This window comes from Solanum lycopersicum, chromosome 7 (genome assembly GCF_036512215.1).
Source record: "Solanum lycopersicum chromosome 7, SLM_r2.1".
Taxonomy (NCBI): domain Eukaryota; kingdom Viridiplantae; phylum Streptophyta; class Magnoliopsida; order Solanales; family Solanaceae; genus Solanum; species Solanum lycopersicum.
In genome coordinates, this window is record NC_090806.1 from 62,587,960 (window position 1) to 62,603,146 (window position 15,187).

Here is a 15,187-nt window from a genome sequence, read left to right on the forward strand (position 1 = left end):
ATCGTTGAAATGAGGGGTATGCTCGCTTCAGGGCTCGTTTGACCTTCCAAATGAGTCGGACAAGCTGTGATGGCCAATCGTATGCATAGACAAGGTCTTGACGGACGTCCATGAAAAAATTTGGCATTTTTGACGTCGGAATCCGGATCACCCAAAAAATGGTGTGCTATTGCACACGAAAATCGTCGAAATGAGGGGTATGCTCGCTTCGGAGCTCGTTTGACCTTCCAAATGGGTCAGAAAAGCCGTGATGGCCAACCGTATGCATAGACAAGGTCTTGACGGACGTCCATGAAAACATTTGGCATTTTTGACATCGGAATCCGGATCACCCAAAAAATGGTGTGCTATAGCACACAAAAATCGTCGAAATGAGGGGAATGCTCGCTTCGGGGCGTGTTTGACCTTCCAAATGGGTAGAACAAGCCGTGATGGCAAACCATATGCATAGACAAGGTCTTGACGACATCCACGAAAACATTTGGCATTTTTAACGTCGGAATCCGGATCAGCCAAAAAATGGTGTGCTATCGCAACCAAAAATCGTCAAAATGAGGGGTATGCTCGCTTCGGGGCTCGTTTGACCTTCCAAATGGGTCGGACAAGCCGTGATGGCCAACCGTATGCATAGACAAGGTCTTGAAGGACGTCCACGAAAAAATTTGGCATTTTTGACGTAGAAAATCGGATCACCAAAAAAATGGTGTGGTATAGCACACGAAAATCGTCGAAATGAGGGGTATGCTCACTTCGGGGCTCGTTTGACCTTCCAAATGGGTCGGGCAAGCCGTGATCGACAACCGTATGTCTATACAAGGTCTTGACGGACCTCCACAAAAAAATTTGGCATTTTTAACGTCGGAATCCGGATCACCCAAAAATGGTGTGCTATAGCACACAAAAATCGTCGAAATGAGGGGAATGCTCGCTTCGGGGCTCGTTTGACCTTCCAAATGGGTCGGACAAACCGTGATGGCCAATCGTATGCATATACAAGGTCTTGACGGATGTCCACAAAAAAATTTGGAATTTTTGACGTCGGAATCCAGATCACCCAAAAAATGGTGTGCTATTGCACACGAAAATCTTCAAAATAAGGGGTATGTTCAATTCGGGGCTCGTTTCGCCTTCCAAATGGGTCGGACAAGATGTGATGGCCAACCGTATGCATAGTAAAGGTCTTGACGGACGTCCATGAAAACATTTGGCATTTTTTCCTCGGAATCCAGATCACCCAAAAAATGGTGTGCTATAGCACACGAAAATCGTCAAAATGAGGGGTATGCTCGCTTCGGGGCTCGTTGGACTTTTTAAATGGGTCGGACAAGCTGTGATGGCCAACCGTATGCATAGACAAGGTCTTGACGGACGTCCACGAAAAAATTTGGCATTTTTTCCAAGGAATCTGGATCAACCAAAAAAAGGTGTGCTATAGCACACGAAAATCATCGAAATGAGGGGTATGCTCGCTTCGGGGCTTGTTTGACGTTCCAAATAGGTCGGACAAGCCGTGATGGACAACCCTATGCATAGAAAAGGTCTTGACAGACGTCCACGAAAAAATTGGCATTTTTGACGTCGGAATCAGGATCACCCAAAAAATGGTGTGCTATAGCACACGAAAATCGTCGAAATAAGGGGTATGCTCGCTTCGGGGGTCTTTTGACCTTCCAAATGGGTCGGACAAGCCGTGATGGGCAACCGTATGCATAGAAAAAGTCTTGACGGACGTCCATGAAAAAATTTGACATTTTTGACGTCTGAATCCGGATCACCCAAAAAATGGTGTGCTGTAGCACACGAAAATCGTCGAAATAAGGGGTATGCTCAATTCAAAGCTCGTTTGACCTTTCAAAAGGGTTAGACAAGCCGTGATGGCCAACAGTATTCATATAAAAGGTCTTGACGGACATCCACGAAAAATTTTTGCATTTTTTCCTCAATATCCAAATCACCCAAAAAATGGTGTGCTATAGCACACGAAAATCGTCGAACTAAGTGGTATGCTCGCTTCGGGGCTCGTTTGACCTTCCAAATGGGTCGGACAAGCAGTGATGGCCAACCGTATGCATAGACAAGGTGTTGACGGAAGTCCGCGAAAAAATTTTGCATTTTTGCCAAGGAACCCGGATCACCTAAAAAATGGTGTGCTATAGCACACGAAAATCATCGAAATGAGGGGTATGCTCGTTTCGGGGCTCGTTTGACGTTCCAAATGGGTCGGACAAGCCGTGATGGCTAACCGTATGCATAGACAAGGTCTTGACAGACGTCCACAAAAAAATTGGCATTTTTAACGTCGGAATCAGGATCACCCAAAAAATTATGTGCTATAGCACACGAAAATCGTCGAAATGAGGGGTATGCTCGCTTCGGGGGTCTTTTGACCTTCCAAATGGGTCGGACAAGCCGTGATGGGCAACCGTATGCATAGAAAAGGTCTTGACGGACGTCCATAAAAAATTTGGCCTTTTTAACGTCGGAATCCGGATCACCCAAAAAATGGTGTGCTATAGCAAACGAAAATCGTCGAAATGAGGGGTATGCTCGATTCGGAGCTCGTATGACCTTCCAAATGGGTCGGACAAGCCGTGATGGCCAACTCTGTGCATAGACAAGGTCTTGACGGACGTCCACGACAAAATTTGGTATTTATGACATTGGAATCTTGATCACCCAAAAATGATGTACTATAGCACACGAAAATCATCGAAATGAGGGGTATGCTCACTTCGGGGCTCGTTTGACCTTCCAAATGGGTCGGACAAGCCGTGATGGACAACCGTATGCATAGGAAAGGTCTTGACGGACGTCCATAAAAAATTTGGCCTTTTTAACGTCGGAATCCGGATCAACCAAAAAATGGTGTGCTATAGCAAACGAAAATCGTCGAAATGAGGGGTATGCTCGATTCGGAGCTCGTATGACCTTCCAAAAGGGTCAGAAAAGCTGTGATGGCCAACAGTATGCATAGACAATGTCTTGAGGGACGTCCACAAAAATGTTTGGCATTTTTAACGTCGGAATCCAGATCACCCAAAAAATGGTGTGCTTTAGCACATAAAAATCTTCAAAATGAGGGGTATGCTCGCTTCGGGGCTCGTTTGACCTTCCAAATGTGTCGGACAAGCCATGATGGCCAACCGTATGCATAGACAAGGTCTTGACAGACGTCCACAAAAAAATTGGCATTTTTAACGTCGGAATCAGGATCACCCAAAAAATTATGTGCTATAGCACACGAAAATCGTCGAAATGAGGGGTATGCTCGCTTCGGGGGTCTTTTGACCTTCCAAATGGGTCGGACAAGCCGTGATGGGCAACCCTATGCATAGAAAAGGTCTTGACGGACGTCCATAAAAAATTTGGCCTTTTTAACGTCGGAATCCGGATCACCCAAAAAATGGTGTGCTATAGCAAACGAAAATCGTCGAAATGAGGGGTATGCTCGATTCGGAGCTCGTATGACCTTCCAAATGGGTCGGACAAGCCGTGATGGCCAACTCTGTGCATAGACAAGGTCTTGACGGACGTCCACGACAAAATTTGGTATTTATTACATTGGAATCTTGATCACCCAAAAATGATGTACTATAGCACACGAAAATCATCGAAATGAGGGGTATGCTCACTTCGGGGCTCGTTTGACCTTCCAAATGGGTCGGACAAGCCGTGATGGACAACCGTATGCATAGGAAAGGTCTTGACGGACGTCCATAAAAAATTTGGCCTTTTTAACGTCGGAATCCGGATCAACCAAAAAATGGTGTGCTATAGCAAACGAAAATCGTCGAAATGAGGGGTATGCTCGATTCGGAGCTCGTATGACCTTCCAAAAGGGTCAGACAAGCTCTGATGGCCAACAGTATGCATAGACAATGTCTTGAGGGACGTCCACAAAAATGTTTGGCATTTTTAACGTCGGAATCCAGATCACCCAAAAAATGGTGTGCTTTAGCACATAAAAATCTTCAAAATGAGGGGTATGCTCGCTTCGGGGCTCGTTTGACCTTCCAAATGTGTCGGACAAGCCATGATGGCCAACCGTATGCATAGACAAGGTCTTGTCAGACGTCCACAAAAAAAATTGGCATTTTTTACGTCGGAATCTGGATCATTCAAAAAATGGTGTGCTATAGCACACGAAAATCATCGAAATTAGGGGTATGCTTGCTTCGGGGCTCGTTTGACCTTCCAAATGGGTCATAAAAGACGTGATGGACAAGGTCTTGATGGACGTCCACCAAAAAATTTGGCATTTTTGTCGTCGGAATCCAGATCACCCAAAAAATGGTGTGCTTTAGCACATAAAAAGCTTCAAAATGAGGGGTATGCTCACTTCGTGGCTTGTTTGACCTTCCAAATGTGTCGGACAAGCCGTGATGGCCAACCGTATGCATTGACAAGGTCTTGTCAGACGTTCACGAAAAAATTGGCATTTTTAACGTCGGAATCAGGATCACCCAAAAAATGGTGTGCTATAGCACACGAAAATCGTCGAAATGAGGGGTATGCTCGCTTCGGGGGTCTTTTGACCTTCCAAATGGGTCGGACATGCCGTGATGGGCAACCGTATGCATAGACAAGATCTTGACGGACGTCCATGAAAAAATTTGGCCTTTTTAACGTAGGAATCCGGATCACCCAAAAAATGGTGTTCTATAGCAAACGAAAATCGTCGAAATGAGGGGTATGCTCGATTTGGAGCTCGTATGACCTTCCAAAAGGGTCAGACAAGCCGTGATGGCCAACAGTATGCATAGACAATGTCTTGAGGGACGGTTACAAAAATGTTTGGCATTTTTGCCTCGGAATCCAGATCACCAAAAAAATGGTGTGCTATCGCACACGAAAATCGTCGAAATGAGGGGTATGGTCGCTTCGGGGCTCGTTTGACCTTCCAAATGGGTTGGACAATCCGTGATGGCCAACCGTATGCATAGACAAGGTCTTGACGGACTACCACAAAAAAAATTGGCATTTTTGACGTCGGAATCTGGATCACCCAAAAAATGGTGTGCTTTAGCACATAAAAATCTTCAAAATGAGGGGTATGCTCGCTTCGGGGCTCGTTTGACCTTCCAAATGTGTCGGACAAGCCGTGATGGCCAACCGTATGCATAAACAAGGTCTTGTCGGACGTCCACAAAAAAATTGGCATTTTTTACGTCGGAATCTGGATCATTCAAAAAATGGTGTGCTATAGAACACGAAAATCGTCGAAATTAGGGGTATGCTCGCTTTGGGGCTCGTTTGACCTTTGAAATGGGTTATAAAAGCCGTGATGGACAAGGTCTTGACGGACGTCCACCAAAAAATTTGGCATTTTTGTCGTCGGAATCCAGATCACCCAAAAAATGGTGTGCTTTAGCACATAAAAATCTTTAAAATGAGGGGTATGCTCGCTTCAGGGCTCGTTTGACCTTCCAAATGTGTCGGACAAGCCGTGATGGCCAACCGTATGCATTGACAAGGTCTTGTCGGACGTCCACGAAAAAATTGGCATTTTTAACGTCGGAATCAGGATCACCCAAAAAATGGTGTGCTATAGCACACGAAAATCGTCGAAATGAGGGGTATGCTCGCTTCGGGGGTCTTTTGACCTTCCAAATGGGTCGGACATGCCGTGATGGGCAACCGTATGCATAGACAAGGTGTTGACGGACGTCCATGAAAAAATTTGGCCTTTTTAACGTAGGAATCCGGATCAGCCAAAAAATGGTGTGCTATAGCAAACGAAAATCGTCGAAATGAGGGGTATGCTCGATTTGGAGCTCGTATGACCTTCCAAAAGGGTCAGACAAGCCGTGATGGCCAACAGTATGCATAGACAATGTCTTGAGGGATGGTTACAAAAATGTTTGGCATTTTTGCCTCGGAATCCAGATCACCAAAAAAATGGTGTGCTATAGCACACGAAAATCGTCGAAATGAGGGGTATGCTCGCTTCGTGGCTCGTTTGACCTTCCAAATGGGTCGGACAAGCCATGATGTCCAACCGTATGCATAGACAAGGTCTTGACGGACGTCCATGAAAAAATTTGGCCTTTTTAACGTCGGAATCCGGATCAACCAAAAAATGGTGTGCTATAGCAAACGAAAATCGTCGAAATGAGGGGTATGCTCGATTCGGAGCTCGTATGACCTTCCAAAAGGGTCAGACAAGCCGTGATGGCCAACAGTATGCATAGACAATGTCTTGAGGGACGGTTACAAATATGTTTGGCATTTTTGCCTCGGAATCCAGATCACCAAAAAAATGGTGTGCTATAGCACACGAAAATCGTCGAAATAAGGGGTATGCTCGCTTCGTGGCTCGTTTGACCTTCCAAATGGGTCGGACAAGCCATGATGTCCAACCGTATGCATAGACAAGGTCTTGACGGACGTCCATGAAAAAATTTGGCCTTTTTAACGTCGGAATCCGGATCAACCAAAAAATGGTGTGCTATAGCAAACGAAAATCGTCGAAATGAGGGGTATGCTCGATTCGGAGCTCGTATGACCTTCCAAAAGGGTCAGACAAGCCGTGATGGCCAACAGTATGCATAGACAATGTCTTGAGGGACGGTTACAAATATGTTTGGCATTTTTGCCTCGGAATCCAGATCACCAAAAAAATGGTGTGCTATAGCACACGAAAATCGTCGAAATAAGGGGTATGCTCGCTTCGGGGGTCTTTTGACCTTCCAAATGGGTCGGACAAGCCGTGATGGGCAACCGTATGCATAGAAAAAGTCTTGACGGACGTCCATGAAAAAATTTGACATTTTTGACGTCTGAATCCGGATCACCCAAAAAATGGTGTGCTGTAGCACACGAAAATCGTCGAAATGAGGGGTATGCTCGATTCAGAGCTCGTATGACCTTCCAAAAGGGTCAGACAAGCTGTGATGGCCAACAGTATGCATAGACAATGTCTTGAGGGACGTCCACAAAAATGTTTGGCATTTTTAACGTCGGAATCCAGATCACCCAAAAAATGGTGTGCTTTAGCACATAAAAATCTTCAAAATGAGGGGTATGCTCGCTTCGGGGCTCGTTTGACCTTCCAAATGTGTCGGACAAGCCATGATGGCCAACCGTATGCATAGACAAGGTCTTGACAGACGTCCACAAAAAAATTGGCATTTTTAACGTCGGAATCAGGATCACCCAAAAAATTATGTGCTATAGCACACGAAAATCATCGAAATGAGGGGTATGCTCGCTTCGGGGGTCTTTTGACCTTCCAAATGGGTCGGACAAGCCGTGATGGGCAACCGTATGCATAGAAAAGGTCTTGACGGACGTCCATAAAAAATTTGGCCTTTTTAACGTCGGAATCCGGATCACCCAAAAAATGGTGTGCTATAGCAAACGAAAATCGTCGAAATGAGGGGTATGCTCGATTCGGAGCTCGTATGACCTTCCAAATGGGTCGGACAAGCCGTGATGGCCAACTCTGTGCATAGACAAGGTCTTGACGGACGTCCACGACAAAATTTGGTATTTATGACATTGGAATCTTGATCACCCAAAAATGATGTACTATAGCACACGAAAATCATCGAAATGAGGGGTATGCTCACTTCGGGGCTCGTTTGACCTTCCAAATGGGTCGGACAAGCCGTGATGGACAACCGTATGCATAGGAAAGGTCTTGACGGACGTCCATAAAAAATTTGGCCTTTTTAACGTCGGAATCCGGATCAACCAAAAAATGGTGTGCTATAGCAAACGAAAATCGTCGAAATGAGGGGTATGCTCGATTCGGAGCTCGTATGACCTTCCAAAAGGGTCAGACAAGCTGTGATGGCCAACAGTATGCATAGACAATGTCTTGAGGGACGTCCACAAAAATGTTTGGCATTTTTAACGTCGGAATCCAGATCACCCAAAAAATGGTGTGCTTTAGCACATAAAAATCTTCAAAATGAGGGGTATGCTCGCTTCGGGGCTCGTTTGACCTTCCAAATGTGTCGGACAAGCCATGATGGCCAACCGTATGCATAGACAAGGTCTTGACAGACGTCCACAAAAAAATTGGCATTTTTAACGTCGGAATCAGGATCACCCAAAAAATTATGTGCTATAGCACACGAAAATCGTCGAAATGAGGGGTATGCTCGCTTCGGGGGTCTTTTGACCTTCCAAATGGGTCGGACAAGCCATGATGGGCAACCGTATGCATAGAAAAGGTCTTGACGGACGTCCATAAAAAATTTGGCCTTTTTAACGTCGGAATTCGGATCACCCAAAAAATGGTGTGCTATAGCAAACGAAAATCGTCGAAATGAGGGGTATGCTCGATTCGGAGCTCGTATGACCTTCCAAATGGGTCGGACAAGCCGTGATGGCCAACTCTGTGTATAGACAAGGTCTTGACGGACGTCCACGACAAAATTTGGTATTTATGACATTGGAATCTTGATCACCCAAAAATGATGTACTATAGCACACGAAAATCATCGAAATGAGGGGTATGCTCACTTCGGGGCTCGTTTGACCTTCCAAATGGGTCGGACAAGCCGTGATGGACAACCGTATGCATAGGAAAGGTCTTGACGGACGTCCATAAAAAATTTGGCCTTTTTAACGTCGGAATCCGGATCAACCAAAAAATGGTGTGCTATAGCAAACGAAAATCGTCGAAATGAGGGGTATGCTCGATTCGGAGCTCGTATGACCTTCCAAAAGGGTCAGACAAGCTCTGATGGCCAACATTATGCATAGACAATGTCTTGAGGGACGTCCACAAAAATGTTTGGCATTTTTAACGTCGGAATCCAGATCACCCAAAAAATGGTGTGCTTTAGCACATAAAAATCTTCAAAATGAGGGGTATGCTTGCTTCGGGGCTCGTTTGACCTTCCTAATGTGTCGGACAAGCCGTGATGGCCAACCGTATGCATTGACAAGGTCTTGTCGGACGATCACGAAATAATTGGCATTTTTAACGTCGGAATCAGGATCACCCAAAAAATGGTGTGCTATAGCACACGAAAATCGTCGAAATGAGGGGTATGCTCGCTTCGGGGGTCTTTTGACCTTCCAAATGGGTCGGACATGCCGTGATGGGCAACCGTATGCATAGACAAGATCTTGACGGACGTCCATGAAAAAATTTGGCCTTTTTAACGTAGGAATCCGGATCACCCAAAAAATGGTGTTCTATAGCAAACGAAAATCGTCGAAATGAGGGGTATGCTCGATTTGGAGCTCGTATGACCTTCCAAAAGGGTCAGACAAGCCGTGATGGCCAACAGTATGCATAGACAATGTCTTGAGGGACGGTTACAAAAATGTTTGGCATTTTTGCCTCGGAATCCAGATCACCAAAAAAATGGTGTGCTATCGCACACGAAAATCGTCGAAATGAGGGGTATGGTCGCTTCGGGGCTCGTTTGACCTTCCAAATGGGTTGGACAATCCGTGATGGCCAACCGTATGCATAGACAAGGTCTTGACGGACTACCACAAAAAAAATTGGCATTTTTGACGTCGGAATCTGGATCACCCAAAAAATGGTGTGCTTTAGCACATAAAAATCTTCAAAATGAGGGGTATGCTCGCTTCGGGGCTCGTTTGACCTTCCAAATGTGTTGGACAAGCCGTGATGGCCAACCGTATGCATAAACAAGGTCTTGTCGGACGTCCACAAAAAAATTGGCATTTTTTACGTCGGAATCTGGATCATTCAAAAAATGGTGTGCTATAGAACACGAAAATCGTCGAAATTAGGGGTATGCTCGCTTTGGGGCTCGTTTGACCTTTGAAATGGGTTATAAAAGCCGTGATGGACAAGGTCTTGACGGACGTCCACCAAAAAATTTGGCATTTTTGTCGTCGGAATCCAGATCACCCAAAAAATGGTGTGCTTTAGCACATAAAAATCTTTAAAATGAGGGGTATGCTCGCTTCAGGGCTCGTTTGACCTTCCAAATGTGTCGGACAAGCCGTGATGGCCAACCGTATGCATTGACAAGGTCTTGTCGGACGTCCGCGAAAAAATTGGCATTTTTAACGTCGGAATCAGGATCACCCAAAAAATGGTGTGCTATAGCACACGAAAATCGTCGAAATGAGGGGTATGCTCGCTTCGGGGGTCTTTTGACCTTCCAAATGGGTCGGACATGCCGTGATGGGCAACCGTATGCATAGACAAGGTCTTGACGGAAGTCCATGAAAAAATTTGGCCTTTTTAACGTAGGAATCCGGATCAGCCAAAAAATGGTGTGCTATAGCAAACGAAAATCGTCGAAATGAGGGGTATGCTCGATTTGGAGCTCGTATGACCTTCCAAAAGGGTCAGACAAGCCGTGATGGCCAACAGTATGCATAGACAATGTCTTGAGGGACGGTTACAAAAATGTTTGGCATTTTTGCCTCGGAATCCAGATCACCAAAAAAATGGTGTGCTATAGCACACGAAAATCGTCGAAATGAGGGGTATGCTCGCTTCGTGGCTCGTTTGACCTTCCAAATGGGTCGGACAAGCCATGATGTCCAACCGTATGCATAGACAAGGTCTTGACGGACGTCCACGAAAATATTTGGCATTTTTGACGTTGGAATCCGGATCACCCAAAAAATGGTGTGCTATAGCACATGAAAATTGTCGAAATGAGGGGTATGCTTTCTTCAGAGCTTGTTGGACTTTCCAAATGGGTCGGACAAGCCGTGATGGACAACCGTATGCATAGACAAGGTATTGACGGACGTCCATGAAAAATATTGGCATTTTTGACGTCGGAATCTGGATCACCCAAAAAATGGTGTGCTATAGCACACGAAAATCGTCGAAATGAGGGGTATGCTCGCTTCGGGGCTTGTTTGACCTTCCAAATGAGCCGGACAAGCCGTTGTGGCCAACCGTAAGCATAGACAAGATCTTGACCGACGTCCACAAAAAAATTTGGTATTTTTGACGTTGGAATCCGGATCACCCAAAAAATGGTGTGCTAAAGCAAATGAAAATTGTCGAAATGAGGGGTATGCTCGCTACGGGGCTTGTTTGACCTTCCAAATGGGTCGCACAAGCCTTAATGGCCAACCGTATGCATAGACAAGGTCTTGACGGACGTGCACGAAATAATATGACATTTTTGACGTCGGAAACTGGATCACCCAAAAAATGGTGTTATAGCACACGAAAATCGTCGAAATGAGGGGTATACTCGCTTCGGGGCTAGTTTGACCTTCAGAATGGGTCGGACAAGCAAAGATGGCCAACCGTATGCATAGACAAGGTCTTGACGGACGTCCACGAAAATTTTTTGCATTTTTGACGTCGAAATTCGGATCACCCAAAAAGTGGTGTGCTATAGCACACGAAAATTGTCGAAATGAAGGGTATGCTCGCTTCGGGGTTCGTTTGACCTTCCAAATGGGTCGGACAAGCCGTGATGGCCAACCGTATGCATAGACAAGGTATTAACAGACGTTTACAAAAAAATTTGGTATTTTTGACATTGGAATCCGGATCACTCAAAAAATTGTGTGCTAAAGCACATGAAAATCGTCGAAATAAGGGGTATGCTCGCTTCAGGGCTTGTTTTACCTTCCAAATGGGTCGGACAAGCTATGATGGCCAACCGTATGCATAGACAAGGTCTTGACGGACGTCCATAAAAAAATTTGGCCTTTTTAACGTAGGAATCCGGATCACCCAAAAAATGGTGTGCTATAGCAAACGAAAATCGTCGAAATGAGGGGTATGCTCGATTTGGAGCTCGTATGACCTTCCAAAAGGGTCAGACAAGCCGTGATGGCCAACAGTATGCATAGACAATGTCTTGAGGGACGGTTACAAAAGTGTTTGGCATTTTTGCCTCGGAATCCAGATCACCAAAAAAATGGTGTGCTATCGCACACGAAAATCGTCGAAATGAAGGGTATGCTCGCTTCGGGGCTCGTTTGACCTTCCAAATGGGTCGGACAAGCCGTGATGGCCAACCGTATGCATAGACAAGGTATTAACAGACGTTTACAAAAAAATTTGGTATTTTTGACATCGGAATCCGGATCACTCAAAAAATGGTGTGCTAAAGCACATGAAAATCGTCGAAATGAGGGGTATGCTCGCTTCGGGGCTTGTTTTACCTTCCAAATAGGTCGGACAAGCCATGATGGCCAACCGTATGCATAAGCAAGGTCTTGACGGACGTCCATGAAAAAATTTGGCCTTTTTAACGTAGGAATCCGGATCACCCAAAAAATGGTGTGCTATAGCAAACGAAAATCGTCGAAATGAGGGGTATGCTCGATTTGGAGCTCGTATGACCTTCCAAAAGGGTCAGACAAGCCGTGATGGCCAACAGTATGCATAGACAATGTCTTGAGGGACGGTTACAAAAATGTTTGGCATTTTTGCCTCGGAATCCAGATCACCAAAAAAATGGTGTGCTATCGCACACGAAAATCGTCGAAATGAGGGGTATGGTCGCTTCGGGGCTCGTTTGACCTTCCAAATGGGTTGGACAATCCGTGATGGCCAACCGTATGCATAGACAAGGTCTTGACGGACATCCACAAAAAAAAATGGCTTTTTTGACGTCGGAATCTGGATCACCCAAAAAATGGTGTGCTTTAGCACATAAAAATCTTCAAAATGAGGGGTATGGTCGCTTCAGGGCTCGTTTGACCTTCCAAATGGGTCGGACAAGCCGTGATGGCCAACCATATGCATAGACAAGGTATTAACAGACGTTTACAAAAAAATTTGGTATTTTTGACATTGGAATCCGGATCACTCAAAAAATGGTACGCTAAAGCACATGAAAATCGTCGAAATGAGGGGTATGCTCGCTTCGGGGCTTGTTTTACCTTCCAAATGGGTCGGACAAGCCATGATGGCCAACCGTATGCATAGACAAGGTCTTGACGGACGTCCATGAAAAAATTTGGCCTTTTTAACGTAGGAATCCGGATCACCCAAAAAATGGTGTGCTATAGCAAACGAAAATCGCCGAAATGAGGGGTATGCTCGATTTGGAGCTCGTATGACCTTCCAAAAGGGTCAGACAAGCCGTGATGGCCAACAGTATGCATAGACAATGTCTTGAGGGATGGTTACAAAAATGTTTGGCATTTTTGCCTCGGAATCCAGATCACCAAAAAAATGGTGTGCTATTGCACACGAAAATCGTCGAAATGAAGGGTATGGTCGCTTCGGGGCTCGTTTGACCTTCCAAATGGGTTGGACAATCCGTGATGGCCAACCGTATGCATAGAAAAGGTCTTGACGGACGTCCACAAAAAAAATTGGCATTTTTGACGTCGGAATCTGGATCACCCAAAAAATGGTGTGCTTTAGCACATAAAAATCTTCAAAATGAGGGGTATGCTCGCTTCGGGGCTCGTTTGACCTTCCAAATGTGTCAGACAAGCCGTGATGGCCAACCGTATGCATAAACAAGGTCTTGTCGGACGTCCACAAAAAAATTGGCATTTTTTACGTCGGAATCTGGATCATTCAAAAAATGGTGTGCTATAGAACACGAAAATCGTCGAAATTAGGGGTATGCTCGCTTCGGGGCTCGTTTGACCTTCAAAATGGGTCATAAAAGCCGTGATGGACAAGGTCTTGACGGACGTCCACCAAAAAATTTTGCATTTTTGTCGTCGGAATCCGGATCACCCAAAAAATGGTGTGCTTTAGCACATAAAAATCTTTAAAATGAGGGGTATGCTCGCTTCAGGGCTCGTTTGACCTTCCAAATGTGTCGTACAAGCCGTGATGCCCAATCGTATGCATTGACAAGGTCGTGTCGGACATCCACAAAAAAAATTGGCATTTTTAACGTCGGAATCTGGATCATTCAAAAAATGGTGTGCTATAGCACACGAAAATCGTCGAAATAAGGGGTATGCTCGCTTCGGGACTCGTTTGACCTTCCAAATGGGTCCGAAAAGGCGTATGGCCAACCATATGCATAGACAAGGTCTTGACGGACGTCCACGAAAAAATTACACATTTTTGACGTCGGAATCCGGATCACCCAAAAAATGGTTTGATATAGCACACGAAAATCGTCGAAATGAGGGGTATGCTCGCTTCGGGGCTCGTTTTACCTTCCAAATGGGTCGGACGGGCCGTGATAGCAACCGGATGCATAGGCAAGATATTGACGGACGTCCATAAAAAAATTTGGCATTTTTGACGTCAGATAACCCAAAAAATGGTTTACTATAGCAACAAAAATCATCGGAATGAGGGGTATGCTCGCTTCGGGGCTTGTTTGACCTTCCAAATGGGTCGGACGGGCCGTGATGGCCAACCGGATGCATAGACAAGGTCTTGACGGACGTCCACGAAAAAATTTGGCATTTTTGACGTCGGAATCCGGATCACCCAAAAAAAGGTTTACTATAGCACACAAAAATCGTCGAAATGAGGGGTATGCTCGCTTCGGGGCTCATTTGAACTTCCAAATCGGTCAGACGGGCCGTGATGGCTAACCGGATGCATAGACAAGGTCTTCACGGACTTCCATAAAAACATTTGGCATATTTGACGTTGGAATCCGGATCACCCAAAAAATGGTTTGCTATAGCACACGAAAATCATCGAAATGAGGGGTATGCTCGCTTCGGGGCTCGTTTGACCTTCCAAATGGGTCGGACGGGCCGTGATGGCCAACCGGATGCATAGACAAGGTCTTGTCAGACGTCCACAAAAAAATGTGGCATTTTTTACGTCGGAATCTGGATCACCCAAAAAATTGTTTACTATAGCACAAGAAAATTGTTGAAACTAGGGGTATGCTCGCTTCGGGGCTCGTTTGACCTTCCAAATGGGTCGGACAAGACGTGATGGCCAACTGGATGCATAGATAAGGTCTTGACGGACGTCCACGAAAAAATTTGGTATTTTTGACGTCGTAATCTGGATCAACCAAAAAATGGTTTGCTATAGCACACGAAAATTGTTAAAATGAGGTGTATGCTCGCTTCGGGGCTCGTTTGACCTTCCTAATGGGTCGGACGGGCCGTGATGGCCAACCGAATGCATAGACAAGGTCTTGACGAACGTCCACGAAAAAATTTTGCATTTTTGACGTCGGAATCAGGATCACCCAAAAATTTGTTTACTATAGTACACAAAAATCGTCGAAATGAGGGGTATGCTTGCTTTGGGGATCGTTTGACCTTCCAAATGGGTCGGACAAGCTATGATGGCCAACCGGATGCATAGACAAGGTCT